At 33.5% G+C, this 6,000-nt stretch overlaps 1 protein-coding gene across 1 annotated transcript in view; it reads left to right on the top strand.

Annotated features, from left to right (window-relative positions):
* The first annotated feature begins 307 nt into the window (after nt 1-307).
* Nucleotides 308-6,000, top strand: part of LOC149785081 (uncharacterized) — a 303,926-nt gene continuing 298,233 nt past the window's right edge. The window contains exon 1 of the mRNA XM_089978816.1: nt 308-403. The gene's annotated coding sequence lies outside the window, so the exon portion shown is untranslated. The remainder of the gene's footprint in view (nt 404-6,000) is intronic.

Below are 6,000 nucleotides of genomic sequence, written 5' to 3'. Positions count from 1 at the left end.
TAATTTTATAGTCTTGAAGAAATGCATTATTTTGATATGGGTGTGAATCTCTTAATTTTCAAATGGACAAAAACTTGTCAATTACGTCTACAAACTGTATTTCTATATAAAAAAACAGGACTCAAAGGCAGAAATAAGAATTGTAATATTGTAACATAATAAATTTTCAAATTCATTACAAGCTAGTGTTTAGATTTAATTTGAAATGTCTTTTGTATGATTTTCAACAAGTTCTTGCAAAAAATTTGATCAAGTTTGATTCTTAGTAGATATACTTTATTCCATGTTTTTGTCTGCAGAACACTGTAAATGGACCAGCACGAGGTGGAAAACAGTGCAACAAACGAAGTACTGGTTGGTGAATACTATAACTAGGCAACACTTGATGGACCCCACTAACTAGGTAAGCACTAGGTGGAGACACTAACTAGGTAAGCACTTGGTGGAGACACTAACTAGGTAAGCACTTGGTGGAAACCATAAACTAGGCAAGCCCCTGGTGGAGACCACTAACTAGGTAAGCACTTGGTGGAGACACTAACTAGGGAAGCACCTTTTGGAGACCATTAACTAGGTAAGCACTAGGTGGAGACACTAACTCGGTAAGCACTTGGTGGAGACCACTAAATGTGTAAACATTAGGTGGAGAACACTATAGCTCAGCAAGCACTAGATGGAGAACACTGTAAATGGCAAGCAAAAGGTGGAGACACTAACTAGGTAAGCACTAGGTGGAGGCCACTAACTAGGCAAGCACTTGGTGGAGGCCACTAACTAAGCAAGTTCTAGGTGGAGACACTAAGTAAGCACTAGGTGGAGACACTAACTAGGTAAGCACTAGGTGGAGACCAGTAACTTGGCAAGCACTTGGTGGAGGCCACTAACTAGGCAAGTACTTGGTAGAGGCCACTAAATTAGCAAGTTCTAGGTGGAGACAGCTAACTAGGCAAGTTCTAGGTGGAGACCACTAACTAGGCAAGCACTTGGTGGAGACCACTAACTGTGTAAACATTAGGTGGAGAACACTATAACTCAGCAGGCACTAGATGGAGAACACTGTAAATGGCAAGCAAAAGGTGGAGACCACTAACTATGCAAACACTAGTTGGAGAATACTAGGTAATCAGTAGGTCAAGAACACTGTAACCAGGCAAGCACTAGGTGGAGACAACTAACTAGGCAAGCACCAGGTGGAGACAACTAACTAGGCAAGCACTGCAAAAGGTGGTGATCTGTGATTCTTGTACATGCAAGGACAGTGGTGCTGCCATGAATGCAACAACTAACAACAACAACAATAATATTCCATTGTTTAACTTTACTGAGCATAATGACACGTCATTAATATTGTTTGAAACATCGTGGTGTAACTTGTCAATGCTGCAGAGTACCATTGTGTATTGATGATACAGAGTCCTTAATGTTGCATTATAGATCAGATATCAAACTCATGTTATCTTTGATATGAATTGAATAAAATGAAATTTATTAATACATTATGACAGTTATTGCAGGCAGAATAATATAATTCTTTTAATAAATTTAATATCAGTTAACAGGGCCAGAATTAAACCTTTTTTACTTCTTGAACATTTATTGGGGTTCTGGTTTATATATGGGTTTAAATTTGTTGTTTTCAACAATAGAAGGTTCATGAACAGTCATATTGTTCCACAATCTATTAGGGACAACCATTTTGTTTTTAGAGGATAGTCCAAATCGTATGTGACACAAATATTTATGATGAGCCTTCTGTAAAAAAATATACTAGAACAGCATTTTTTGGAGGATTTAATGAAGATAATATTGGAGAAATATATCTATATTTGTGAATAAAATGAATGGGTATCGAAGAGATAACCTGCTTTCTCTTGAAAACATAATAATTGTAAACTAATATGCTATGTATTATCACTATGTACATGTAAGGTCACAATATTAGGCTACATGCTAAACAGCAGATGCCACTGGAAAGGAATCAATGCCAAAACAAGCTCTTTTTTTACATTGTGGAATTATGCATGATTTATTTGATTTTTATATTTTTTACAAACTTTAAAGAGTCTTATTTATCTTTTGCTTTATATATCATTTGATAGTTTAACTCTTGCAAGAAGATAACAAGAGCTTGAAATCTCAGCTTGCATTTTTCACATATAACTTACATTAAATTGTAGCCCTTCATAGCACTTGTTGATAATTGTATATATATAATTAGAAACAGTACAGTTTCTTATGTTATTTGTTTAGGCTTTAATAAACAGTAACAAAAGAAAGAGTGAAAACAACAAGCTTTGAAAAATTTAACAAATAATTTATTTCCCTGAAAAAACACTTGTAAAAATGGAAAAAAAAATGAAATTATGGTTGAATCAAATCCAAAAATAATCCAAGAATAATCCATGAATTAAATTTTAGAAGTCCTAGTAATGAAATGTTCTAATGAATTCAAGTCTAAGTCCTGATGAAAAATCCAAAATGGAGGGCGATTTCATATACTGTAGCCTTTGTGGTGTTGTATCATCTACAGTTCTTTTTTATTCCACAGCCAATAATATTCCGGTGTTTGAATTTCTGAATAAAATTTAAATAAATGTCTTTGTCCAAGAACTCTGTATGAGCACTCAAGTATTTCCAGGAAAAAGAATTAATCTTTTAGAATCCAAATAATTTGAATAAAAATTATAACTTGAAACTGTCACAACAAAATGAACATCTTTACGTCCCAGTGTTTAGAAGCCCAACTGAGAAAAATCTCTATAAACAAAGGTTACACAGAAACTTGAGATGTAAAACAGAGTCCCTGATGAGGGTCACGTGATCACATTCTAGAAAGGCTTGGAAGGAATCTACAAGTCTAATGGCATGTAAACCAGTACAGCTTCGATTCTATGATTATCATTAAAAATGAATAAAAAAAAGTTGTTTACTTAACCCTCCATCAAGGCCAGGAGCTAGGTCAGCATAAGATACAAAGTTTGGTGTTTACAACTAACAGTCAGGTGAAACTAATTTCTGGAAAATGTCAAATTCCTAGTAAACAAAATTACATTATTATGACATATAATGAAATTAAAAAATAAAAGGATTTAAAAACTTACAGTCAATTAAATTAAATCAAATATAAATTAGATCAAATATACATAACAAATATAACTTTGAATATTTTTATATGTTTATCATAACACAGTGTATCAAACATTATTTATGACATATCATTTAATTATGTGGGGAAAAATTATTTAATGAAGAAAAGATTATCCTCATTGTTTACAGCTAGAGAATTAGTACAAGAAAATTACCTCTGAAATGATATGACAGATGAAGTGGGGGATATTTGTTTATCTCTCAGATAGACTATACATGGGGCCAGTGTATTTGTTGTAGGAACAACCTGGGAAAACACCCAGTAAGAACCACTGACCCATGGGAATCTACTGGCAAGTGTTCTCTCATACTCACTTTGGCTGTGCCTGAGACAGATTAACAGCACAAGAAATGGACCATGGAATTTTAGCACTGTTCATGTGCTACTATTCTTTTGCTACATTCAGAGCAAAAAATTTGGATGTTGTTTGTGATACTGGCATCCATCAAGTTTTCATCACCGATCAGTACTTGTCTTGTTCTCAAAATGTACACAATTTAGAATTTAACTTAATTATACTTTTTCTTGTGCTTCAGTACCTTTCAGAAAAGGTTTGAAGAGTAATAATCACCATTAGCTTGTAAATTCATTTATTTTGAAAGTGGAACTGAATCACAATTAATTCATTTTGTGTACATAGCTATGGAAACCACATGCTCATTTTGTACCTTTGCATTAGAGGACACAAGGGAAAATACTTTTTTTATTACATGGACATGTCATTGATAGTGAAATAAAGGTATAAAGTTAAGGACTTTATTTTGTGATATATCATGCATTGAAATGACTTTTAAACTTTTTAAAAATTATTATGAGTTCCAATAGTGTATTACAATGCAGAGAGAGTATTACAATGCAGATGAGTATTACAATGCAGACAGAGTATTACAATGCAGACAGTATTACAATGCAAGCAGAGTATTACAATGCAGACAGTGTATTACAATGCAGACAGTATTACAATGCAAGCAGAGTATTACAATGCAGACAGTGTATTACAATGCAGACAGACTGATGTAAGTCATTTATACGGAATGCTGTATCTTTACATAATTATCACTACTATGATAATTAAGTATAAAAACAAGGATATGTACTCAATGAAATAAAACATGTACTTGAACAAATATATTACAGTGCTCAAAATGATGATAACTTTTTTTTTTGTTTTGGTATATTAACTTAGCTTTAACAATTTTGCAGTCATATCGCTATGATGTCTGCATTGTGGCAGTTTATAGTGATGTCTTGCACTGGGGCATCATGCCGCCAACATGTGACATCATGTCCCACCCAGTCACATTATCCTGATACATGTACCAGGCTGACCACTCCTAACACTAACCTCATAATGCTGAGCACCAAGCAAGGCAACTGTCAGTAATAATAATAATAATGAAGACTTTATTTAGAGAAGGTAACTCAGTTACAGAACTAATCTACCTTGAGGCCTTCTGTTATGTACAATATATGCAGTATATACAACATGATGTGAAGAATCTGGCTTGACACTAATTAAGTGATCTTAAAAATCAAAGTATCAAGCCTGGAACATATGCACAGGCATCTATGAACATATAAACATATATAAAATATAAAATATCATCCTGCACTGAAGAATTCAACTGTGAAAATGATGCAAACTAAAAGAAAAGCAGGCAGTATTTATTGTACTAAACTGTTCAATTGTCCAAAGATTTCTTCCATTTGAGACATTGATTATGAAAAGAAGAAATGCTAGGAGCCTGCCTTATGTCACTGGGAATGTTGTTCCATACCAGTGGACCACTATACTGAAAACTTTTTTTAAACATTTCCTTCTTTGGCCTTGGTATAATGTAATTTTTACTTCTTATGGACCTTAAATTTTGGTGAAAGATATTGCTTAGATAGACAGGAAAGGCTTTTCTGGATACTTTATACATCAGTTTGGCCTTTCTAAAAAATATTCTTTCATGTATTGTTAAAATCTTTATATTATTCATTGCATCCTGGAAATTGTCTTTACATTGATCTAGAATTAAATGGCAAGCCCTCTTTTGGAGTCTTAAAAGTTTTGTTATGTTTGAATTAGAGGTATCCAAAGTTACATTACAATAGTCCAGATATGGCTGAATATAATTTTTATAAAAGATGACCCCATAGTGAAGAGGAATGTGTGTTTTGATTTTCCTCAGTAGCCAAAGATAAGAATTAACCTTTTTTGAAACATGTTTAATGTGAATAGACCAAGTAAGATTGTTATCTATGAATATACAAAGAACTTTGTCATGCGAGGTCATATTAAGGCTCACATTGTCAAATAGAACCTGGACTTTGTTGCTATCTAGACTTGTTCATTTTTGTTGCATTGTAACTAGTAGGGCTTTTGTTTTTTCTGTATTTATGATTATACTGTTTTCCACCATTTTTATGTCTATGGTATAATTCGGCCAGGATTTGAACCTGTGACCTCCCACACCTGAGGTATATGCTCTAATCTCTTAGGCCACTGGAGTGGTCAGATGATGAGAACTGTTTCTGTATGTGAGGATATCTGATCCAATTTAAGCTTTTATTAGTAATTGCCTAAATGGCAAGATATTTGCAATGGAGTAATTTGTGCATTAGCTTGTTTTTTTTAAATAGAATAATTGCAGTTAGATTTGTATTATTGAAGAGAACTGGTTGGACCACACAGTGGACAATAATGCCAGGGCCCATGAAAAACATTTTGAAATTTACTTTGGTGCAATGAAAAATGTGTGTCACATATGTAATGTACATGGATTTTAAATGTTTAAACATTCTGCTGGATGCTCCTGAGATTTCGCCAAGTACATTCCATGTTGTTGAACAAGTCCCATGTGGAT

This window comes from Sinohyriopsis cumingii, chromosome 13 (genome assembly GCF_028554795.1).
Source record: "Sinohyriopsis cumingii isolate HCF-2022 chromosome 13, ASM2855479v2, whole genome shotgun sequence".
Lineage (NCBI taxonomy): Eukaryota > Metazoa > Mollusca > Bivalvia > Unionida > Unionidae > Sinohyriopsis > Sinohyriopsis cumingii.
This window is presented reverse-complemented; position numbering and strand designations above follow the sequence as displayed.